The sequence below is a fragment of the Coturnix japonica genome, chromosome 5 (assembly GCF_054131305.1).
Source record: "Coturnix japonica strain WE chromosome 5, WE-NBRP24, whole genome shotgun sequence".
Classification (NCBI taxonomy): Eukaryota; Metazoa; Chordata; class Aves; order Galliformes; family Phasianidae; genus Coturnix; species Coturnix japonica.
The window spans coordinates 17,481,762-17,508,803 of record NC_140667.1 but is presented as its reverse complement, the minus strand read 5'-3'; the positions used below and the strand labels follow the sequence as shown (position 1 = coordinate 17,508,803).

The following is a 27,042-nucleotide window of genomic DNA, read 5'->3' as shown; positions in this document are numbered from 1 at the left end:
GGATTTGTAACTATTAGCTGAAAAATACTCTCAAATACTTTGCAAATATACTTTGATTAATATTCATGGTGAAAATCAGGAAGAAGACATAATAAGCCAGATATACTACCAGACTTAAGCAAGCATGTAAAAGCTCATCCTTAGCCTTAGCCTTAGTATCTGCTGGGACAGAATTGTTTTCTTCACAGTGTCTGGTAGGATGCTGTGTTCTTGTTCTAGGAGAAAGCAATGTTGATAATACACCAATGTTTATAGCTGCTGTTAAGTGGTGTGGTACAAAGCCAGGCCATTCTCAGCAAAGGACACAAGGAGCTGAAGGTGAACAGAAACAGGACAATTAACTTAAACTGGTCAAAGGGTATTCCGTACTATACAACATCATGCAGAAGGAGTTTTGAAGGAGCTGGGAATTCATCTTGCTCTCTTCCTCTGCTTGGAGGCCCCGCTGGGCATTGGTTGAGGGATGGTAAGCAATTGCTATTGCTTGTGCATCACTTTTTATATACCTTCAAACACACATATATAGTTGTAACTATTACCCTTTTTTTTTTTTCCCCCCCCCTAAGTTAATAAATAGTTTTATCTTATTCCTTTGCTTTTTTCCAGTTCTCTCCTTCATGCCATTGGAAAGCAGGGGAGTGAGCAAATGACTATATGGTGCTCAGTCACCCGCTGGGTTAAACCACAACACCAAGGCAAAAGAGTTTTAGGCTACTTTACAAACATTAGTAAAGGATTAAAAAGAAAGCAGTCAAAGGATGGGAGCTACTAGAATTAAGGTTGTCTGTGCAATCCTCAGCTTTCTGTGGTACTTTGTAATGTTTAGGTTTTAACTACACTACTTATCCTTTTCTATGTGAGTCAGACCTTCTTCCTTTTATTGCATTCTGCCTTGGTACCAGCAAATATCTGAGAGCACACCAGATGCTATCCGTTTTCTACTCATTTCAGTGACTGCTATGCAGTAATCTCTGGCATGCTTGAACAAGGAAAGTTCTCTTTAGTTCCTGCACTACTGTCCTGAAGCATATTCAAACCAATTGTGAGACTGACAAGTCACTGCTGGATGTGTATGAAGCCTTAAAATTTAATACATTTGGCACAAGTTCTGCATAGAGTGTAAAAGAATTTTACCAGGAAAACTGTCAATTTGACAGACAGAACTAAAGCACCCCCTTAACCCCATGGAAACGCTGTGAGAAGATTTAACACACTGAAAAATATTCCAATTATTTCTTGGCAAAAATTTCCACAGTAGAATGCAGAAGATACTGAGGCAGTTATTAACCAACTAAAATTTCGGCCTAAGTAGTTGAAGCCTTTCAATTACATACACCTCCCATTACTCACAAAATGAACTAACCCTAAGTTACAAAAACCTATCTATAAAAAGTGCATTTAGTATGGTCAGAGAAGCACGTTCTCTCTCAGGGTACAAAATCTGAAGAACTCGAATAATAAATTGTGAATACACAACTTCTTCAGTTCTTATTTCTGAACAACAAGAAGTCAAACTGAGTCCATGCCCACAGTCTTTTGATTACAATGCCCAAGACCATCCCCTCTTTGCACATGCAGCCTGTAAGGCACACAGTGCCTTACGTAATGTTTATTCAGTTTTCCTTATCAGGAAAACATTCTATTTTAATCACTGTTATTCTGTGATTGTATATCTGTAGTTACATAAAATAATCATTTAATGTGATCAATGCATTTGGAAACATACTATGTTTAACTAAAGTTTCACTGCCTAGCAAGTATACTTATTCTTCAACTCTTTATGAAGGCCTGCATTTTTCTGAGTAGAGATTCATATCCTCCACAGTAGATGCTCTTTTCTTCTATTTTTTACAAGGTATCCATTGATCTTAAAATTAAAAATACTGATTACTAATTCAGTAACAGTTTAAAGTATTGTATTTAAATCTCAGGCCTTGTGCCAATTTATGATGATTTCATATAATATATAGTAAAGCCCATAAAATACACTGGGAAAGAGAAAATTTTTAAAATTCTTTTTCCAGACAGTTTTGTTTGTTTGTTTTTCTTTAAAAGGAGATGAATTTCCTACCCTTTTTAAAATTTATGTTGTTTATGTACCACAAATCTTTCCACCCAATAACATAAATACATTTGAAATTTTATATCTTTAGTATTTTAGCCAATTGGTGTAGGAAAGATTTTTGATGACAAAGATCCGATCCAGCTGGACTGCATTTTAAATATACAACGTGATAAACAGATTATCAGTTTAGGTATAAACGTGATTTAGGTGTAAGTAAATTTAGACATAAAAAAATGTGTAAATCATATATTAAGAATGTTTAGTTTTATATTATATCAGAAAACAATTGCAGCCTGTAATAACTCACTTTAATATGCAACAGAACAGATGTGTGCACTACATGCAACAAAGCAGACATGCACCAGACAGACAGGTGGAAATGGCATGGTGTGGTGACAACGATGAGCAAGGAAGACAATCTTCCCAAAGACTTCTGTAATAACTGCGCATAACAGATGTTCAGAAGATTCTATCTATTTAAGGGGAGAGCAATAAAGCATCTATTTCTAGAATGCTGTAAAAGAGATAACTATCAGGGCACAATATGATGACTGGGTCTGACTTACAGTACTCCCATAAACACTTTGGTTTAGAAAGGGAGGGGAACCCTTAGTCATGGTATGCTACACTGGGTCACCTTCCTCCACAGTGGCACTGCTCTAGATTACATTAGCCAAGTGTAGAAGACATGATGAAATCCTAAGCAAAGTGATTAGCAATTTCATCAAGGCTGCAGATTTCTGTAGGGCCAGTCTTCTCTCATTTCTCATTTAATGCAGCTGTTTTTGAGTTTTACCCATATTTTTACATCAAATACATGGTTCTGTTCTGGAATGGGTTAAAAGACCAAGAGTCTTGCAGAGCTACAGTGAGTAACAACTGCATAATTTACTGTAAGATACAAGATGCTGCAACGCTGTGTAAGCATTGTTCCTGACTGTAGTTATTCCAATTGTTTTCTTATGTTTTCCCTTTAAATGACAAAGATAACTCAAACACTGAGATACCTGTTTACATTTCAGAACAAACAGTTTAAACAGCATTATATACAGATGTCTAAATATTTTGAAAGTATCTTTTTATTGAAGCAACATGAAACTACCTGTTTAAATTTGGAGAATTTTATTTAGAATCCACACGTAGAACCAAAATTGCTTGTTAGTTGATACAGTGTGGCAAATGAGGCTTATTTGCAGAGTATATGAAGTGCTTGGTTCTCTGTTTGAATTGGGAAAAGCAATACATTTGAATTTTCATTACACTGCTCCATTTTTACAAAAATGATTCATTGTATAAAAACAGTAGTAAGTGGCTCACTCTCTGTCTTTGTCAATAGACAACTGGCAAATTGCTGGCAGCATCATATTTCTGTTAGGCTACTTGTGTATGGAAATCTGACTGCTTTGCAAGCAATTTAATCAACAGTGTAAATAACCTGTGTAAAATAACCAAGAGTGCAAATGCCTTTAAATAATTGAGGTTCTTTAACGTACATAAAATAAGCTTTTGTACCTTCAAGAGACTTGATCTCTATAACCACGGTTCGCTCTCACCTATTATTCCACATTGTGTTCTGTGGTAATCACATCACACAGAAGCTTAATTCTTAAACCTATTCTTCAGTAGGAGTAATTTTTCACCCACAAAGAATTGTGTCCACACTTTCACACCACTAATAAATTGCCAGGAAAATAAGATAGGATTACATACGTATAAGCTGGAGAGTTGCATTGAAAATTGAGCTCTGATGCATAAATAAGAATCAAACTACAACTATAAAAAAAAATTGGGTAATTTGCTAGCGCTCTTGATAGACGTCTCCCTTCTTTCTAGGCAATGAAATTCCCCTAGGTTTTACAGTATGATAAAAGTTTGATAATATCAAAATTCAGACATTTAATGCAGAATAATGCACTTCCAGTTTTTCCTGTGTTAACATGGCTGTTGTTATAGAAGAAATGAATCTGTGTGTGATTTACTTAATTCAATCAACATAGAAATATTTCTCTATGCTCCTTGCCTAATGATATTAAACAAAGAGAGGAAAAACAGCAGAAAGACTAGCAAAGTAGGTAAAGGGAGGATCGTTTAGAATGTGATGACAAAATTAAAATCACAGTGAGATAGTAAATGAAAGTGGGTGCCATAATCATTGCCCACACAGAAGTTTCTTTAGACAGTCAGAATAATATGTGAAATTTAAGCTGTTTTGCTCATTTTGCTTTTACCTATTCTTACTTTATCTATTCTTAGTTGCTTTGTTTGATTATATCTTTATCTAAAGATGGTTAGAAATTAGTTTTAAAATAAGAAGGAAGTATTTTTAGCTTTTGGTCATTAGCTTTTGGTCATCTTCATGATCCTTGCTATTAATCAACAAGAGCTGCTCCTGTCAGAACCTTCCTTCATGTAATTCAGACTCACAGTAATCATAACACTTTCCTGTTGTATGCCTTTTGTTCCAAATTTGTTCACTATGTAGCACCAAAAAATAAAGCCTATTTGAGAAAAAGAATGGAAAAGCAATCCAAGTAGCTCTACAGAAAACAGTGAGACTCTCAGTTGAACTAGACTGATGTCATCTATATTTACATGTCCATATTGCACATCTCCATTTCTGAGCTAGAGTTACTAAATTCTCTCTGCAGACAATAGAGAGAAACAGGTTGTGTATCATCTCACCTATTTTTGTTCTCTTTATGGATGAAACTGCCTCCTGAAAAGGTTTATTCTTCACCACATGCTATGAATTGTATCTAAATCTGCATTTCAGATGTAAATCCTAATTTTAAGTTACATTCACCATAACTGCATATTTTTATCTACATTGCACAACCATCTTCTACAACCCCTTGTGAAAACTGTGCCTCAGCAGTTCCTTGCCAAGGAACCAGTGAAGCCATGGAGGAAGAGCATGCAATTTGCCCTCACAATGATCATTGTCTCCTCCACAAGTAGCCCCTTTATTGAAATGGAAATTCTCAAGATGCAATACACTGTTCACCATGAGTATTTCAGTCAGACTCATGGAAAGTGGATGCAAATAAGAGATAAAAACATCTTACTTGTAGTTTTTAGGATTTCTCTTTTTATACAAATCACTGTGTTTAATTTCAAATGACCATGTGAGAAAGGTTTGTATGATTTTTAAATCTGTACTAGATTACTTGACTTAAATACACATGTTAGTGAAATTAATCCTGTCATATCACTTCAGAAAGGTTACTATTAAAAATGCAACTGGACAATTTGGAGCTCTGTATTTAACATGTATTAATAAGTACTCTTGTTTCTTTAAAGTTATTCCTTCAGCATAACTGCAGAAAGCAAAACAAAACAAAAGTCTGTTTCAGCTTGGCTCTGTCTGAGAGTAACATTGGAGTTTTCTTCTTTTCTTGATCGTGTGTTCTGACCCTTTAAATGGTCAACCAGTATCAAAAGAGGCTGTTGCTGAGAATTACAGCAGTTAAACAAACTGTTAATTTTCTGTTATCATTTAAGGTAGCTTTATGCCCTTCTGACATCTCAATTAAAAGCTCAGATTAAAAGCAAGTTGCTGTGCATCCTTCTGAGTTTTATACAGGGCTCAGAAATAAAGATCTCATTGTGACATTTGTTTGAAGACTGCACATACGCACACAAAACTTTTTTTTGGTGGAGCTTAACAAGACTGAGTGAAAAGTGTGTGAATTTTAAAGAGAACAGAATATTCTCCTATGTAGGATTTTGACAAAGGTTAAGGCTGGAAGTACTAGGTCTAGTCGCAGCTGAGTTAAATTAGGATGAAGGCACGTGCTAACAATAGGCAGCATGGTATGTGGTGTTTGTGTGCTTCCTAAAACTAGAAGAGAACCATCAAGGAAGAGCTATAGATCATTTGAAATGTTGAAATAAATCTGAATTTTTCTCACTTTGTAAATACTTCAGAAAAATAATATGATTTAACCTTCATCTATCTCAGTTTCAGTTCAGCCTCTATTCTATGCCTATTGAATGCACAAATATTTTCCATGAATAAACAACTCGTGTAGTAAGTTACTGCTGTAGGGTCAAGAGTGCAGAGCAACTATGTTCTTTTTGACTAATGATGAATAGGTTAGAGCTCAGTTATGAGAAACAATCTTCCATTTCAGATAAAGTGCTCTGTTTTTGCCCTTAATTAGAGAACTGTGCATTGTTGCTTTGCGGGTTTTGTTGGTTTTGCATAATAAAATAAAATATTACAATAAAATAACAACAATTTTAAAAAATTCAAAATGTAACATATGCTGCAGTGTAACATACTGCTGCTGAGTACGTTATGACATACTTTTCTATATTTTTTAAATAATATTCACATTATATATTTGGTGAGCTAAATATTAGCTACTCCTCAAATAAATAACATGCTATCTCTTTATTCAACTATGAGATTTTACAGGGGCTTAATAGTTTATCTTTTCCACATCTCATCTCAACCTTTTATAATTTGCTTCACAAATTAAGACGTTTTCTCTACCAGTTCTAATCTTCAAATTTAAAATTGGTCACTTGTCTTTTGAGAGGTAACAACCCTTGCAGAACACAAAACTCACAAAGGGAGAAGGAGTTGTGTTCTAAATAGAAGTACTTCAAATCTTGTTTCCCTTCTAGGAAATGATGCTAGATCCAGTAAATGAGGATATATTTTACAGAATAGATTCTCTTAGAAAGGAAAGTAGTGAGAAGATAATGTAATTGAATAACCTCCTCTATCAACTCATTTAATTCAGTGGAATGTACTTATAACAATAGTAGAGGTATTTTTAAAGGATAACATGATACTACTTCTTGACATTAGAGAAGAAAAGAACCACTCTGAAGGTGATTAACCCACATTTAAATGCTAACAGAACAATCCTGTCTTAGAAGAACTGTACTGGGACAGAGAGCGAGAAGAACATAACAACTTAAATGCGTCTTCTCTAAACCAATGGTAGCTTTTCTTCCTGTCAGATGATAGATATACAAAATCCTTCACATGGTATGTTCTAAGAATGTCTTAATATTTGAGGTATACTTTAAGATTACTAAACAGTACTTCCCAACTTGCAAGTTTCATCACAAATCATAAAGGATTCTGAAAGAAGCAGAAGTTAAAAGGTCTGGTCTCCAGAGCATTTGTGCAATGCTAGTGACAACAAAAACACCTAAGAACACACTAATCAGTTGACTTGGTACACTGGTGGTTATCTGGAAGATAAAGAATACATAATGCAATGTAAGCACAGACACCCTGTTTAGATGTATGCTCAAACATGAACAAGAATGCCTCAAAACCTGAAGTGTTCAGTAACATAAACATATATAATGTTGCTGTAGAATACAGTCAAATGAGATTTTCCAATCCAAACTAAAATACTATAAAAAACCTAAGGGCGAAGCATAATTTCTTATTTCCATTTCTTTTTTGTAGTTATCTGTAAAGATGGGAATTTAAAAATGGGGAAAAAATTCCTCCTCCCCATATTCCTTTCATGGCTGAATCAGTGCTTGTACTTTCATGCATCTCTTCAAATTCACATTTCAGTGACTCTACTGAATGACTCAGATCCCCTGTGAGTACAAAAAAGCAGAGCTGTGTTTAAAGAGTTTGGATACAGATTACTGGCACTATCTAAGAACTTTGGAGTATCTAAGAATTAATAAATGAAGAAAATTTGGAAAAATCTGTTTATGGTGATAGAGTTCTTTCTATTACACTATTTATGAATGGAAGACATAGGTAAGCACTCTTATAAGATCTGGTAAGTTTGTTCTGACAGGGGGTCATACAGGACTTTTCCTGATTTCCAGCTACCAGGGAGTTTTATGAAGTGATCTGGCAATCTGTATCGAACAGCTGTTCAGACAGCTTCTATGCAGAATAAGCAGGTCCAATGCAGAACAAGCATCAGGAGTAGTTTCTTTTGGTTGAAGACTGAACAAGCAAGTATTTGTATAGGAAGGAATAAACAAATATTTTCACAAACCCTGAAAACTTTGATCAGAGATGGAGAAAGATTTCTCTTTCAAAACTGGGGTTAGCTACAAAAGAAACTCTGAATGAATGAGAAGGTTGGAATTGTAATTAAATCAGACAAACCTCTGTCTCCCTCATGAACTCCCTCAGTATCAAGAAAGTATAATTTAAACTGCAGAAATACTGTGTTTACAATGACTTTTATATGTATACAATGTGCAATATGATGAGATGCCATACAAAATTATGTGCTTTGGGGAATCCCAGTTATGCTAGTTTTGAATACATTTATCCTTACTATACCTTATTCCATTTATAAAGATTCTCCAGATAGGACCTGTACATGACACATTACTGACCAACATTTTTCCAATTCTCTCTACTCAGCCACAAGGCAAAACAAAGCTGGAGAGGTACCTGAGATCTTTTACAGTAGCAGTCAGTGTGCTTTAGGAAACCACTGGTACTGCCTTTGTTTTCATGGTTTCAGATGCCAGTTTCTTAAGTGAAATGACTGTCATGGATTTGTTGAAATATCCTGAAAATTCAACTGGAAAGCAATTGTGGGAGTTGAATACTAATTAACAGAATAGCAGGGTGAGCGTCACAATCGGAAATAGCTTTTGTGATAAGACTGAAATTGGACCATATTGAAAGAAATGGTGTTGGAATTAAAATGCAGTTAAATGCAGAAAAAGGTATTGTTTCAAGAGTTTTTTCTGGGCCTCATCTTTACAAGAGTCTGAAAGACTTTGCTTCTGCTTAATGTTCTATACCTTTTTGACATTGCTTAATTATATGACTAAATAAATGACTATCTGGAACAAATAGAACTGATGAAAGTGTTAGTTGTGTAATGTGTTATAGAGCAATCCCTGCTATAGAGAGAAGGCTAATATATTTTAAAAGGAACAACTATGGTATGTCTCTCTCTGTTTTAATGTGTACTTTAGTCATGCAAAAGCTAAAGTAATAATCTTGCTTGGGAAGACTTATTTCAGTGTGGGCTGAATATGGAAAATTAGCTTTTTTGCTGCACACAGTAAGAGAATAACTTTAAGACTAGTTGTTCACAGATATCCTAAGCTTGTTGGCTCTTCACTATAAAGCTTTAACAGACTTGTGTGGTGGCAAAGAACTGACTCAAATTACAACTGGATAGAATAAGTTGCAGCTTAGACTCTTATCAGAAATAAAAATGGAGCAGTGAAACTGTTCAGCATAAGTATCCCATCTAGTACAAGAAGAATAATGTTAACGAAAATAGCTTGAAAGTTTTTGTTTCTTTTATGTAGAAAAGGACAAGGAGATATGGAAGATCAGAATAGTCCATACAATGAGGATAGTTTCAATAGGAACTTTTGTAGAAAATGTGATTGTTCCTTATTACTTAATTTCTGAATTGGAAATTGTTTCCAATCTTGATCAGTAATTCTGCCTTCAGTTCTTTTTATTCAACAGAGGGAGATAGGTACGGAAAAAAATCACAGAAATAGATAACCATACTATTAATAATTATATTTGCAACTGGTATACTTAATTTACCTACTAATTCAGGGCATGAAGCTGCCCTTTGGAAGACAGTTGGATTGTGGCCACTAGTTTCACTTCCATATGAAAAATATAACTAATTGTCACTGATTTTATAGAACAATTATCCCATATTATTTGCACTTAATGTCACTATTCATTCTCTCTCCACTGCTTCCTTTTGTGAAATCCTTCAAACAGAAAGACTAAGGGGGGAATATCCTTTCTATTACAGATCTCCTATCCTTTGTCTGCCCTATCCCATTCAGAAAGTGCTCTTAATCTTCTGAAACGTTTGTTTAAATAAAGTTGTTTCTCTCAAGTTTCTCCCAGGCTTTTTCAGGAATTATAATGAAATTCCTCTTGGCAGTGTCCTGGGCCACATAGTGACCCTGGTTAAACCATCCCACATATCTGAAAATATGTGAGGACAAAACAGATGATGAAGATGGTAGGAACCCACATACAAATACATGTTTTTTTCATCCTGAGAACGAAAAAGTAGTATCACTCTTGGCCCTCTAAGTGCAGTCAGTCAGTCCTCATTTAACCTTCACAGACATTTTTATCTTCTGTAGTTGTGGCTAAAAAAAATGCCAGCCGTGTTTAAGCACTCATTTAAATTACACAACTTTTGCATGCCAAAAATTAACACACTCTTTTCTCAAATAAAAGGAAATTGAATTAAGTTATTTATAGTATTAACATCTTTGGTATTGGTAACATCGGTATGCAGATTCTTAGCAATGCAGTGTATGTGCATTGCGAGCTTAATTAGGAGTTCAGCCCTGAGGATTATTTAGTGAATATATCTTCTACAAAAATACATAACATCAATAATATTCAACCAACACAGTCATACAAAGATACACAAGAGATAAGGAATGTATCTCTATGTAGTATATTACAAAGCTGTGTAGTTCACTAAGGTGTATTTGGATATTCCAAAAACAAATCCCAATCAATACATGGAAAGAGGATGATATTGGTAAAATTACTCCTCACCTGGTTTCAGTAATGTATATAATATTTCAGTACACTAGAAGATAACTTCAGGATTTAGTCACACAATGTTTTCCATCCAAGAATTAGGTGTATGACCAACATACCAAATTAGCAGACACTTAAGGCAATTTTGGTTCCCTGTACATTTCCATGCTTGAAATCAAACAATTTCTGAAACTGAATAATTTGTGAAAAAGTCAAAGCCACAGTTATGTCATGGCCAATAATTAAAGTCAATACTGCTTAAGACAAACAAAAGGCCAATTTCACTACTCCCTCTCACAAACTTTAAAATTCCATTCTTCAGATCTGATTAATGAGAAATCTTTCACAGTATCAGCATCGTATACATACTTGGTTTCTTTTCTCCTTTTCCCAAACCTGACAGAGGGTCAGGTAAAGGCAGCTCTAACGTGTAACAAGGGCACATGAATAACCATGTAACAGACAGCACGGAAAACACTTCTGCACACTTTCATCCCTATAGACAGTATTTGTCCCTTTGATCCCTGAGCAGATCAAACAAAATCCACATTTTTTGTTTGCCCTGTCTTTCAGATGCTGCCCAGGCCTTCGAATACTGATAGCTAAATACTCCTGGAGTATTTTATTTGTTTATTCTTATAAAACAAGTGTTTACCACAATAGAATATTCTTTTCACCTTTCCTACATGATCCAAAATCAACTGAAAACATTCATTTTAAAATAGTTTTAAAATAGTTGTTTTTTTTGTTGTTTTTTTTTTTTGTTGGTGTTTTTTTTTTTTTTTTTTTTTTGTATTAATTATTTAGAAGAGAGAATTTGGGAATGTCAGAAACTTAAATTATACAAAGAAAGCAGATTTCTTACATTGATATCTGAGGAGCAGGCATTTAATTTCATAAGAATGGTAAGAAAAATTAATGATTTCAGCAGCCCACTGTTCTGTGGCATTAAAAATGTCTGAGGGACTCGCTAACCAGATATCCTGTCCATTGCAAGACTACCACTGATGTGGTTTCTTGCACTTACTCATCTCTGAAAATTAGCCCTCCTTAGATAATAGTATTAAGCACAAATCTCCCAGCCTGGTCTAAACCACTAAGAATGGTTTTAATTAAAAAAATCTTTGGAAATCATTCCTTTATACATCTAATTTCTAGATTTTATTGCAAGACAGTTGCAGTATGAGTAGCTTATTCAGCAAGAGTTGTTTACACTAATCCTTTAGTCTCATCTGGGTTATTTTCTACCTGAACATAAATTACAGATTCCAAAACCTTCATTACTGTTTTGTTTCTGTTGTCACTTCCAAAGCAATAAATATGAGGCATTACTATTAGGGTGACCCATGTACAACTTATGTAAAAATCTCAAATAACTTCAGACAGAGAACCACAGAATCACAGAATGGCCTGGCTGAAAAGGACCACAATGATCATCTAGTTTCAACCCCCCTGCCACGTGCAGGTTCACCATCCACCAAACCAGGCTGCCCAGAGTCACATACAGCCTGGCCTTGAATGCCTCCAGGGATGGGGCATCCACAACCTCCTTGGGCAACCTGTTCCAGTGCATCACAACCCCCTGAGTGAAAAACTTCCTCCTAACATCTAACCTAAATTTCCCATCTGGAGAATGTGGAAACCAGTGCCCTATCACTATCAACCCATGTAAACAGTTGTTCCCCTTCCTCTTTAGATGCTCACATCAAGTACTGGAAGGCCGCAATGAGGTCTCCCTGGAGCCTTCTCTTCTCCAAGCTAAACAATCCCAGTTCCCTCTATCTTTCTTCATAGAAGACATCCTCCCAGCATATTAGTATTATAATTTGGTTGTCTAGATTTGCCCACCATGTAATTTATCCCTAAAGTCACTGTCTAATACAGGTACAACTATTTCCTGTATGTAGATGCCCATTTCCCATCTCTCAGCTGTAAAACAATTCTAGAATAAGAGTTTACATTAGACAACTAACTAGACAACTAGCCCATAGTCTCATCTTGTAATATTTGTCCATTAAACTGTAGTATATCTTTTAAGTGTTCTTTGCATTTTCCAGACAGGTAGATTTAATCTGCAATCCAAAAGATAAAAGAGATTGAGGGTGAAAAAAAAAGATACAGGACTTTAATGAAAGACTACTATGATTCTCAGTTCATTTTACTATTTTATTATACTTCACTTTTTTCTTTTGTAGTCTCATATACAATCCCTAAGAGATAAGAACCAGAACTGTATGTTTGTTAGGACTTTGGCCCCAAACTTATTTAAAACTACTCCATACTCAGCATTGCTGCTCTTCTGCCATAAGCCAATCCAATTTCTGATGCAAATACAAATACATGTGATAATTATGAGAGTTATTAGTTAATATCTCTATTTTTAATAAACACTTCCTATAAAGTAATTCCTTCATATCAGCTACCTTAATGGTTAATAACTCTCTCTTACCTTTGAAGCATTTGCTATTTTCCATATTGTTTATATATATTTTCAATTACTTTTTACAAAAAAGAGAAAACTAAATCTTTTCTTCCTGTTCCCTTGCTTTTCTTCCTGCAGTTATTTAGAAGTCCAGTTCATATATTGTGTCCTACTTTGATAAGAAAGAAATACTATTGATATTTTTTATTTCAGTTTGATAAAAAGCATGTTTGTTTTCGTTCATAGATTTAAAGCCCCAAAATGGACCAGTACCGTAAATAAAACATGCAATCTCATTTTAAAAATTTATTACAAGGAATTTTGTTTATGATTTCATGTTCTCCAGTAATAATTAATTGGAGGTCTTCACTGGTCCCCACAGACTAACTATCATTCAAAATGCACTAAAGGATGATCAACACACAGCAGCACATCTTCAGCAGTGAAAGTAACCATATGTATTTTTGCTACCAGTTTAACATAAATTTAAAAACAAGACATTTTTCAGTATGTGTGTTTTGCAAACATTGCCAAGAAAACAGCTTATCTACCAGTTTTTAAGAGTTAGAACTATATTGGTTTAGATTTAATCATTACTAAATAGTTGAGAAATAATGCTTTGCAATTTCATAGTGACCTTCAAAGGATCCTCTGGAAAAAAAAAAAACCCACCACCAAACTTAAAAACCCTTAATTGATTAATTATCAATAGTTATTCATTAAAATATTGAAAATGATTAAAGTTCCTATTCTGTAGTTGCTTGATAATATTTAAAGGAAGAATACAATACAAGCAAAACTAACAGAGCAACAGTTTCCTTCACTGTACATAGGAGAAATAAATTCAGCAAATATACAGCCACCACTTGTTTTCATCCCTTACATCAACTTCCAACATTTTAGGGCAAGATTGCATTTGGTAACACATCCTAATCAAATACTAATGTTCCACTAGTGCAAGGAGATTGTGTTACCCCCTCTTCAACAGGAATATTCCTGTATGAAGAAGATTATGGACCTGATGAAAATCTGGAAGAATAAAATACACAAAAGACTATGCTGTACTCACAAATCAGAACTCCTTTTGATCATTTCATATATTCTATGTGCCTATTATTAATAATTTGAATGATCCTACAGAAAAATATAACACTTAGCATTCTGAACCTCTCCCCTCAGAAGCGCATGATTCTTAGATTGAAACAACACTTCCACAAAACTGTATTCTTAGCTTATGTCCTTTTTTATGCAAATTCTTGAACTGGACGACTAATATAATTCTGTATTTAATTTGTACACATGAAATTCTGTCTTTACTGTGTTGCCTAAACCTTATTTTGGAAATTTTAAATTCTCCTACTATAGAAGTTTCCACTTTCTTCTCCTTTGTAGCTTTTTTCAGTTTTTCCTTATTTAGTTCTTATGTTGAGGCAAATGAACCAGTCACACCATGCCTGGTGAGCTTGTATCACCAAGCTTACTTTGGAATGACAAAATGCTGAGTGTTATTCTCTTATTCACTGATAAAACTGAACTCTGTTTGCATTTTGAAAGTTCAACCTCTTAGATGGACTGATGCCAATAACAGAAGAAAAACAAATTCTTTTAATCACTTATAATTTCATTGCTTTCATGGATGTTAATTTTAACCATTGAGGAAGAAAAAAACTTAGTTTGGAAGGCACCTCTGGACCACACAGGTTAGTCAGGGCCACATCCAATTGAGTTTTAAGTATCTCCAAGGACTGAGACTTTGCGTCTCTGGACAACCTGTGCAAATGGTTGGTCACCCTCAAAGCAAAAAAGACAAAATACTTGTATTAAAGTTGAATTTTCTGTATTTCAGGAAAGAGGAACAAAGGAAAGATGACTTTTTTTTTTTTTTTTTTCTCCTTTACTTTCCAGTCTCATTCTAGTCATACCAAAGGCAAGCACTGAAATTATGAAAGACAGACCACTGAAGGACAAGATCAGATTTGAGACCACCTCAGGAGTTTGAATGAGCACAGGTCCAAAGGAACTGATGAGATGCATCTGATGGTCCTGAGGGGACTGGCAGATGAAGTCGCTAAGCCACTCTTCATCACATGAGACATAAAAGGGGAAACATCCATTTTCAGAAAGGGAGAAAAGGAATGAAAGTACAGCCAGACTCTGAGAGCCCTGTATTTGTCAAGATCATGAAGCATATCCTTTTTCTAGTAACTGTGCTACGACAGAGAGAGATCAAAGAGGTGATTGGTGACAGCCAGTATGGTTTCACTAAGAGCAAATTGTGCCTCATAAATCTGGTGGTCTATGATGGGGTTATAGCATTAGCAGATAAGGGAAGAGAAACTAGCATAATCTATTTGGACTTGTGCAGAACACTTGACACTGTTTCACACAACATCCTCATCTCCAAATTGGAGAGACATGGATCTGACAGATGGAGAGTGAATAAGGAACTGGCTGTATGATAGCATTCAAAGAGTTGCAGTCAATGGCTTGAAAATCAAGTGGAGACCAGTGACAAGTAACATCCCCCAGGAATCAGTACTGGGACCAATACTGTTTAATGTCTCTGCTAGTGACATGAACAGAGGTATGAAGTGCACCCTCAGCAAGTTTCTGGGGTGACATCGACATGCTGAAGGGGAGGAATGACATCCAGATAGTCCTTGGCAGGCTCAAAAGTTGGACCTATCAGTGCAATCTCAAGCACAGACACAGCTTGGGTGATGGGTGAATAGAAAGCAGCCCTGCAAAGAAAGAGCTGAGGGTACTGGTGAATGAAAAAGCTGGACATGAGTCTGAAGTATCCTGGGCTGCAACAAAAGAAGTATGCCCAAAAAGTTCAGGGAGGTGATTCCCTCTTTCTACTCCTCTCATGTGAGACCCTACTTAGAGTACTGTGTTCAGCTCATGGCTTCCAGTGTAAGAAACACTTAGACCTACTTGAGTGGGTCCAGAGAAAGGCCACAAAGATGATCAGAAGCCCGGAGCACCTCCCCTATGAAAACAGGCTGAAAGAGTTGGGGCTGTTCAGTTTGGAGAAGACCATCTTTGCAATATTGTTAATTAAATCACCAAACAGAGCGCTCACTATAGAGCTTCTAATGACCAATTTGTGGAGCAAACTCCTACAATGAATTCATGTTAGCCGCAGTTTTGAACACATGGCATATACTTAACTGAGATTAACTTTTCACAGAAATGCTAACATTAAGAAAACTTGCTTTTTTAATGAAACAGTTTGTGTGAGTATTTCTGTTTTATTCCTGCTTATTAAAGATTCTTTTAGACAAACAATCCAAACAAGCTTCCACTATTATTTGGCACTACTGTTTTGAATTAATCAGCAATATGCATAACTCTGAAGGCTTTTAAGGGTGGGTGCTGTTCACTTATTTCAGCAGGACAACTATTCAGATCAGTATTAGATAACTCAGTCCATGTACAAAAATGTAAATTTCTTTGTAGACTCCTGAATGCTCATTTGCCTGGATCTCATCTGAGAGCATCATGTTCCACTCATTCCTTATCCTTTATGCTCATACACTTTAAAAGGAAAGCTTTCGTTTGCTAGCACTAATGTTTATTAAGAACAATACGCACTATAGTATGTTTTCAGATTTGAGGGCCATTAGATGACAACGCTTTTCGCATAGATCTTGTGTAGTGTTAATTTGAGATGAGAATTTGTGAATGAAAAACCATCAACTTCATAAGCCAGTTAAACTTATTAAACTTAATAATCCTTGTTAGCATCAAACCTTCCCTCAACCATGTTTCTAAACAAAGATTCTCATTGAACAGGAGCCGAAAACTGAGTCATTGACAAATTTATAATTTATCATAGTAGAATTAAATATTTGCTATATTGTATAACTTACTAGTTAATGTAGGGATTATCTTAAAAGATATACAACAGTTGATTTTTACCACACATATGCATTTAGAAATTAAACCGAATCCTGTAAAACTTAAGTACAGTCTGTGTGGAGTATATCAACTCTGCACAGCAATAGATTTTGCTCATTAATGACTAATTACACTCCATTTTAAGAACTCACATAATTTAATTATTTAAGAATCTTGCAATACATTCACTACAAAGCAGTGATATTCGTAATTCCAATTTTGCATTATCTTTGAAGTATATGCAGTTAAAAAAAAAAAAAAAAAGATATTACAGTGAAATAAATGAAAATATGTTGCTAAGAAGTCTCTACTCACCCCAATTTTGCCTCTAAACCTCCCTTCCCCCAGTCCAAAAGACATTTTTCCTCATTAATTTTCTTTAGCCTTTCTGCCAACTGCAGACATGTAGTGAATGTCCAGCTAGAAACGACGGGATTATAGACATATCTGGTCTGTTTATTCACTGGGAATTGAAAGAATGCTGCTATAAGGTGCATCTTATAAATGCATTTAAGGCTGTGAAAAACAACTTTCTCATTTCAATTTTGCTCTGCAAATTTAAGCCAAAATGGTTTCATTAGTTCCGTTTATCTGTTCAAATTTTCTGATCTTTGTTTTTTTTTCTTTGTTTGCTTTTTAAATTTGGAATGGAGATGTAGAAACTTTTTCTTTCAAGTTTTTAGGAATCTTACCCAGTAAATGGTATAGTGTTAGAATATCTAGCAGGCTGCCTGAAGACCTCTGTAGACTGTTTTGGGGTCAGAAAGATGCCATATTATTCTGGAACATCAAAAGTGAAAAAAGCACTGTTCCAGTGATTGACAATGTAGCCAGCATTTTATACAATATTAATCTAAAAAGTATACACAGAGTGGCAGCTATTCACTTACGTTTCAAAACGTTAACCACATAATTGTACTTTCATACACAACAGCAGGGATTCCTGAGGGCATCTTTCAATTTAAAAGAATTTCAATGGGTTTAGATGCTTCTGCTTACTCCCTAATGGAAGTCATGCAGGTCACAAAATCATAAAATAAAATTTGGTACTTTAAGTTTAGGGAGAGATCCACACACTGCAGAGGCAGTTAGCTATGTATGTTCTCAATTCAGTAGATGTTTTTACGAACAATGCCACTCAGATCTACACACTTTTAACCTAAACACCCATTTGTAAGATCTTTTTGCATCTGAGATGTTTTGCTCTTATCTTTGAAGTTTCTCCCCATTATAATCAAATGACAAAAGTGAAAATCTTTTCACATTACTCATCATTTTTACCTGACTTGCCAGAATTTTTCTGTGCTGGAAAGAGAATGCGTCCAGACACAAGAGCAAAAGACAGATTCATATTGATTTTCCTGTTCTGTAATCTTTCCCAAAGCAGAATTATCACTGATATACAGAATTATTTGACCACTCACAACTTTGGCCAAATATATCAGCAGTGGCAATGAACACATAGTATTTTCTGAAAGTTGCAGCCAAAACTTGTTTTCATTTCAATGTCAAACCAAAATAATTATATACTGAAGACTGAGACTAATACATTTTGCTTGATCTCCTGGTAATGTTGGCCATAAATTTATCCAGAAATCAAAATACAGTAGGTAAAACTGACCTTTGTAATAAAGATCTATCATCCCTGCTTCTCCACATACACCTCTGTTTGCATCTTATTCCCATATTCAACTAAGTACTAGCTGCCTCCTGGGTCCTTTTCCTAATAAACCTTCATTGTTTTTAAATTACACTACTCTAAAACAATCACATTTATTCTTGCTAACTTTAACTGCTGTTGTTTTGTTGTTTCAAGTTGTAAGTATACAGCATTTAAATACCTTTAAAAAAAATACTTACTGCACTGTGCAGATGTATTCAGCTTTTCTGCCAATCCTTTACTATCAAATCCTTTTACAGTTCTTTATTGTTAAACTAAATAAAGTGCTACATTGTCTGTCCTTATACACATTACTGCTGGATAAAGCCCTTAGTTCCCCAGACTAAATCTGTGCCGCTCTCTGCCCTGATTTCTCAATGCTATCTCCTTGCAACAGCTCACATTGAAAGCATGCTATTCCCACACCCACCAACACAGCTCTTGGGATACGAAGTGCACCATTGATACATTATATTCTTTTCCACAGTTTCCCACCAGCATGTTGCTAACAATTTCCTGGGCTTTATCAAAAAAAAAAAAAAAAAAAAAAAAAAAAAAAAAAAAAAAAAAAAGGAAAAAACCTTTTGAAAAGTGGAAACAAAGAATCAGAGTCCATTGTTGATCTACTTTCACCACCATAATCTGTGTTTTCCATCATCCTACATGTAGAGACTACAAACATCACCTAATACAGACACTCCAATCAACAATTTGTTTGGACAGTTATTGTTTGGTATCTCTAATCTTTCATCCTGGTATACATAGATTTCAAATAATCTTTTTGTTTCCCTTTGGCAGCCTGAATTGAGTTGAACTCCATCCCCCTGCATCCCCCCAAAACCCTCTTCCTTTGCCTGTCAGCTTGAAAAACAACTGAGTCAGTTTCAAACTTTGGATTTGATTCATGCAAGCAAAACATACAGATCACATGAGTTAGCTACGGAAATTACTCAGAAACAAAGTGCGGAGCATGCCACTTTGATTAAGTATACAACTGGGATTCCTTACTTCTCAGCATGAGGCTTTTCCCTTGAGTAAAGCTAAGGTCTTTTAAACCGCATAAGAAAAATGCTGGTAAATAGAAAGCAAGAAAATCAACAACAAAACAACAACAAAAACAAAAAGGACAAAAAATGATGATCTTAGGTCTATTGCAGAAAATGATCATTAAAAAGTAAAAATAAATAAAAATAAAATAAAAGGTCCACTCTTTATTATTATTATTATTATTATTTTCTTTTTTAATAAAGAAAAGACCTCCAATTAAAAGTAAACTCACCCCAGGGAATATTCTGTGGTTCAGTTATCCTTTACAAACCTTAATTTATTTTATTATACAACACATTGGATGCACTTAAAACCAAAGTGATATAAAGCAGCAATGACATGTACACTAGTCCTCTAGGAAACAGTAACCCTTCTTACAAAAAGTAGTTGCAGGTAATGTGTTTAAAACTAGGGATTCTCCAGTCCTGTTCCTGAAACTGACAGTGGTGTGCTGTGCAAACATAACAAAGCAATTTAACCTCCCCCCACGCCTACAGTTCATCATCTACAGCCATCCAATAATACATAACAATTTACTTAAGTCTTTTGAAGGCTATTTAACAATCTTGCATTACTTTTATATTAAAATTTAGAACTAAAAGTATTAAATGCTAGATTTTTCAAACAGCAGAGGAATTTGTGAATATAGGAATTCTAATACAAATGATGTTCTTTACTTCCTTTGGAAATTTAGGCAAATCTTCCTCAGAAAATTGGTAGAGACAGAAAAGAATAAAAACTTTCTTCTCATGATGTAGTTTTGTCATAATTTTTCTGTGGTTTCCCACTTAAATACAGAGGTGTGCCCTACCAGCCTGAACACAGGAATAACATATGAACTGTGGCTTGTTCACAAATTCTTAAACTGTTTGCTGATTAGCATCGATGGTATTTAGCAGTCATTGGATGTTAGGGAGTCAAATGAGTTCTTTCTGTTCAGAGGTATGAAACAACTGGAGGAAGATGCTTAAGCTTTCACTGCCATCTCATTAGTCTTGATTATTGTCCTTGATATCATTTGGATTTTGAAGGAAAGACATAGTAATACATCACTAGCTTAAATTGAACCATTGTCTTGAAGGGAGCTGGGCTGAAAGCAGTTAAGACAGGAAATAAAGTCTGTAGCTTTTGCACTATTACAAGCAAAAAACTCAAGAAAGACAAGGGGGAATGGAAATGACTCAGATATATGTTTTCCATGGATTGTTTTTAGCATACAGAACAAAGAGTGATAAAAGAAAGTTTGTTTCCCATGTTGCAGGCAGGTACAGGAGTATGGGAACAGCGATGTGGTTACTAAGATCCATCAAATTTAAAAATCCTGCAGACTTGGGCAAAATATCACACTTGAAAGTTTGGAAAATAATCAAACATTCCAAAATTTATATTTCCATATATATGTAAAGTTATATTTACTCTGAAAAGTACCCAGAATTTGCCACCATTGTCTTGAAGTGTTGTTCTGCATGTTCTTCCACTGAATGTTACAGCCTATTTTACTGATATATTTTTAGAAGCTTGAGCTGACTAGTCCAGAAAAGCTTAGTCCATGTAAATAAAAATCCATGCTTGGCATCACTTTGATAAAATTTAGTCCCAGTTCAGATTTGGCAGTGATTTTACTTATAAATTCCTTATATTTCTCTGTTGGAGAAACTCTATAAGCTAGGGCATTGTGAAGAAAGGCAAAATGGCATGTTTGGCAGGTCACAGAATGGGTATGCATGTACATGTGCTAAACCATATGGTCAAGGATGATTGTGTGCATGTATCAAGTGACAAGGGAGGACTTGTGATGTGAGGCTATGGAAGAACAAACAGGGTTTGTTCAGTGTGCATCCTACCAAGACACCTGTCAGAGCAGCAGAGCACTGCCACATGGGTCTTTTTGCTACGCCATATGTGTCACATGTTCTTAACTAGCCCTGACACACAGATTCTGCAGATCTGCAGGAATCAACAGGTTTTTTTCTGGCATTGTATGTGAGATTGATGCTAAAAGGAGGACTGCCAGAGAGCAGACAACCGAGTCTGGCACTAAAAGAATGGGATCCGGTATGCCTGTGTGTCAGCTGGACGCCAAACTGGTGTTAACAACTTCTGCCCAGTTGAATTCACTTCTCTAAAAATGTTGCTCACACATTTCTGTGTCATCTTCCAATACTCTCTGCTCTACCTGTGAAACTAACTTCAGTTTCTGTGCCTTCTCTGATGCTGCACACTTTCTGTTTAGTAGGATTTTTATGTAGAATCCATCCCTTCAGCATTGCTTAACGATCCTTCCCCAGCTCAAAACACAACATTCAGCTTGAATGCACTTTTTGTTAATTCTGTCCATCACACGTACTAAATGAAGCTTTGTCTTTTCAGAAAAAAATACTTTCCTTCCAACAACACATAGAATAATGACTGAAAGGACCCTGTTTTAGGCAGAACTTGTAAGAAACATTTCTATATACTTAACCTCTGCAAGCTGCAATTTGAAAAATGGCACAGATTTCCTCATTACTAAATAAATATTGTTAATATTCAAGTGAACATGAATAACAAGAAACAAGCAAATCACACTAAATAATGGATCCTGCTAAAAACACTGTGCCGTATTTAACTATTATATTATATATAATAATTAAAAAAAAAACAGATTAGAAAATCTTTCAAAGTAGAAAATTGAAGACTAGATTGGGCATACAATATAAACATATTTAAAAGCTACGTGAAGCTTAGTGTAAAGAAATGCAACTGAATGCCAAGTTCAGTTCTTGCAATCAAAAATGCTGAATAACAAAATGTGCATTAAAGTTTCTGCAGCAAAGGTGGCATGTGGCAAGACTATAGTCTTACAGCTGGTCCTCTATCAACAAGCATACTCCAGAAATTACAGCAGCGAGCCATCCAGCTTCCATTTGTTTTATATGAAGTTGATATACCTTGTCAGTCCTGAAGTTGATACAACACATACCCAGACATTCAGGGCCAAGACACCTGCCACTCATTTACTCATCATACCTACGTTTTCACAAGTAGATATATAAGCCACACAGCAGCAATCTGTGATTGCCCGGATTTCACATAAACTTGATATGCAAAAGGACACTGCTAAAGGTGCCAGGATGGGTAACCCAGAGAGGAAGAAGGAGAAATATTCAGAACTCAAGTAATAATTAAAGGACGTGTTTCATTGCAACATCTGACACTGTATAGGAAGAAAAATAATAATAGATCAGGCTCTATTTTACTGAACTAAAATAATTTCTGACATAAAGCTCACTCATTTGATAACGTCCTTAGGTAATTTTATATAAAACTGTAGCATAAAATATCAACATATCTTTATAGAAAAGGGAGACAAAAAGTATAGTAGAACTACACCTGGTTGCTCAGCTTTTATATGTTGGTACTCCTCTTGTCACTACAGTTACAAATGACATGTGGGTTTCATTAGTGATTGTGAAGTTGTGTTAGTAACCTAAGGACAGTTTTTCAGGTAAATTCAGAAAGCTTCAAACCGTTCACCAACAGAGCTCAGAGGTATTTGGAAAGGAAATACATTTCTTCACCTCCTGAAAAATCACTGTGGAATGTGCTAAATGTAATAGTTACTACACAAAGTCCAAAAAATTAGATTCAGACTCAAGAAGAAAATGACCAAGCAGCAGGAAAGGAGATGCTCAACCCTTGATCACAGAGGCGTAACCACTGTTCACAGTTCTATCTAGTGCATTTCAAAATTCCTGTGACTTTCTGCTAGCTCAGTTTCAGTAGAAAGACACCAGCCATCGCATTTATAGCAACTGAAATGGATAGATTGAGCACAGCCTTTTCAAGATACACTGCATCCTCAGCTCAAAGTCACTCCTGTTCACTTTGATGCTTCTCAAGTCTCCTTAACCAGTTGCACTCATCTTTTATTCCCTCCTCAATTACTGCATTTTCAGGAAATTCCTATGTCCTAGACTACAGCAGTAGAAGGCAATTGAAAATGGAAGTAGTGTTAGTTCATTTTATGAACTAATTTTTCTCACCACTGAAGGAGTGTGAATGGCTAAAATACTATCGTACTAGGATTATGCTAAATAATTATACATTAATTTATAGTGTTCTTAATCCAGGAAGAGTTACAAGATTGAGAATGACAACCTATGCTTCATTAATCTTAAGCATTCTGTGCTTAAAAAGGCAAATTTCAAACAACACTTTTTTGAGCTGAATACTTTAACAGATTACAAGAAGACAAAATATTAGCAAGGTGAAAACTATTTATATCTAGTTGCAAAAGCTATAGTAGGTTATGCAATTCTATACACAGGAGGAATTTAAAACTTAAAAGACATTGGTATTTGTTACTGTCATAATGCTGTTGAACTATCCAGCATTTAAATTAATAATTTAAATGTTTGCCTAATGAACTGGACTTGATTACATTAGGGCATTCTCAATTAATTCTGACAGATCATCTCCTGAATTAGAATACAGAACCAAAATGGTTTATGGATTTCTGGTCAAAGTGTTTACTGCGAGAATTTATCTTCAACAATTTCAAACAGCTCCGTTCTAAAGCAACACATCTTAAAAAACAATGAGCAAAAAACATAGCAAAAAAAAAAAAAAAAAAAAAGAGGAAAAAAAAGGAGTAACCACAGAAAATTCCCCTCTTAACCATCACATGAGCTGGAAACTGGTAAGAGAAGTAAATGGCTATAAGAAATGACAAGAAGTGGAAGAGACATGCTACCTCTGGCAGCTATTAAAATCGAGTTAAGAGGTTAGAATTGACTGATATATAAACCTCTATAAAATCAAACAGGAAGATAATTGGAAGCTAGGAAAAATAAAAAGGAATAAACTATAAACCTCTAGGAAAAATAAAAAGGAATAAACTATAAACTTCTGTCACGTTACCAAGAAATCACTCTACAGTTTTGTTTAAAACCAATTACACAGTACAACAAACTGAACCACAGAACTATATCTAAATATTTATCATTTTATTTAGCTAGTTCAATCTGAGAAGACCATCCTAATTACGTTAGAATGAACGAACCAGAGACACTACGGTAGCCTGGAGGTTTAGCTAGTATTGATCTTTAAGAAAATTTAAGAAATTTTAAAATGATTCTCCAACTATTGCAGATTCAGGAAGGGTAGTAAGACATATTTATGCAAAACTGAACAACACATACAGTAAATAATTGCATTAAGAGGTGTCAACGGCATCACTACTTTTAACACTGTCTTTTCCTTGCTTAGATTTTTTTGTGCATGTATTTTTCAGCATCCTTACGCTTCTGCTAAATGTTCAGAAACTTATGCTACTGCTCACATTAAAAAAGTTGAGTCCTTTTTAAAAGGAAAAAGATCATACCACAGTCTTATCCTTTTAGAACTTTTAGGAGAAAGAGAAAAATGGTGTTAATATTGAGCCACAGCTGTCTTTCCACTACCAGACAAGTAGCCATGAATTTGCATACATATCTAAAAACTGAGATTGCGTAGGGAGGTGGGGAAGTGTGCTGGAGAACTTTCTGTTCCAGAACATGCCACCTCCTACTCACATTTTTCGTATCATTCATCATTCCCAGCTCTAAGCTAGTTGCGGGATTGCAAAAAGAAAGCTTTTCTCATCATTATTAATTTTTCTAGATAATTTCATGTGCAGATTTCTATGTCCTTAACAAAGAACTTAGAGCACTTATTTGTCAGCAGCATGTTATTAATCTGGATAACTATCATTCAGGATCTGTTAAGCTGGCAATGGCTACTCATACATTCACTACTTGGAGGCACACGTGTCCATTTCATGGAGACAGTTTAGGCCAAATTTGGCTCTCACCAGGTGACCTAACACATGGTGCCTTATCTTTAGCAGACCAAGAAAGCAAAGCAGAGAGGCAGTGTTTCGATATTCAAAATTTCAGAGATTTCTACACATGTCAAAGCAGAAGAATTTCAAAGCATAAAAGGTGCAAAACATTTGTGACTTGCATGAGTCTAATCAGAATTTTTAGCCCCTAGGCACTCCCTTACCATTACTGGGATGTTCTCAGACTTTAACTCTTTATGTTTGTTTATTTGTGCATGGGCAAATTAAGTCATACCTTGACTTCAAGTCCAGTCTGCAGTAGATGTTCTGCTAATGTTCACTGAAGCAGCAAGCACAATTCACATGTCCTGAAGAGCTTCTATCTGCAGTCATCTGTACAAGCAGAAAGGTATAGTCAGGCTAGCAATAAAGAGAATCAAAATTACTTTTCCTAATCTAATTTATTTACATTAATCTATTAAAAATACACACGTTAAATTGTAACAATTTTTCCTTGAAAAACAAAACCATTTTAAAGAACGCTAATTTTTTTTTTTCATCCACTATTCTGGTATATTTAACATTTCAATATTAGGCATATTCTTTGACTTGCGGCCCAATTCAGTACCAGGGTATTTTTGGAACTCCTCCTAATGACATAAGTAATTTTTCAATACCAATTTGCTTTTACTTATGCAAAATGTGAAGGAAAAAAAACACCATAAAAAACAAACAAACCAAAGAGAACACAGGGAGCAGTGCTTCAGCTTGTGGTTTCATTTTTGTTTTTTAAGTCAAGAGCTGTTTGTGAATGAAAAAGATTGTAGTTGACATTGCATGCTATACATTTCCTCCTTAAGTAACTTATAGAAATGTGGAGATACGACATTTTCCACAGAAGAATGAGGAAATCCTAGATGCTTAAAAATAGTAAAGTTCAGATTTTTAAAATTGCTGAAAAATATTCACAGCAAGAACAGTAATTTAAAGGTTTATAATGAAGAAATATCGATGATAAAATCATATGAATAGAATCTCTATCTCACTGATAAGGAACCTCGTACTTACAGGAAAAAGGAGAAAACAAAGTTTAACTGGGCAACAAGAATTAAATGTTTCTGAAGTCTAAGAAAAGCCATAAACAGCAACATACAAAATGGAAAGTCCAGATAACTTTATGGAGAACCTCAATATGCTTTGTTCAGCATGTCTGGAAAGTCATCGCAGAGATGTTTACCATTTGGTTTGCAAGAGGACAATGCAATATTTACTGCAACATACACAACAAAAACAGTATCAAGGAATAAGACATCCACACATGCACAGCCATTAATGAATGATTTCAACCTTAAATTAGCACAATTTCATCGAGAACATTCAATTTATCAACATAAAACTAGATTAATGCAGAAGTAAATCAAGAAAGATTTCAGCCACATTTCAATAGGTTCTATGATTTCCTCTGCTTTATATGTAAAATGGGCATTTTTAAATGAAAGCAATGTTACTTCTCAGGTTCAGCTTTACAGTCTTTCCTTTCCGAACACAAAATACAGTATGTCTATTGCTTGCAAGTGGCTAACTTTATTTCTTAAGCACGTTCCACATTTCACTTTCCTTTTTTTATTTTATTTTTTTTGTA

The 27,042-nt window shown here is 35.0% G+C and overlaps 1 long non-coding RNA gene across 14 annotated transcripts in view; it reads right to left on the bottom strand.

The window, feature by feature from the left end:
- The window catches only part of LOC107314642 (uncharacterized), a 295,770-nt gene that overhangs the window by 63,705 nt on the left and 205,023 nt on the right, over window positions 1-27,042 (bottom strand). For all 14 annotated transcript variants that reach the window (XR_014946465.1, XR_014946466.1, XR_014946462.1 and 11 more), the window contains exon 4: window positions 25,696-25,793. This is a non-coding gene — a long non-coding RNA (uncharacterized LOC107314642). The remainder of the gene's footprint in view (window positions 1-25,695; window positions 25,794-27,042) is intronic.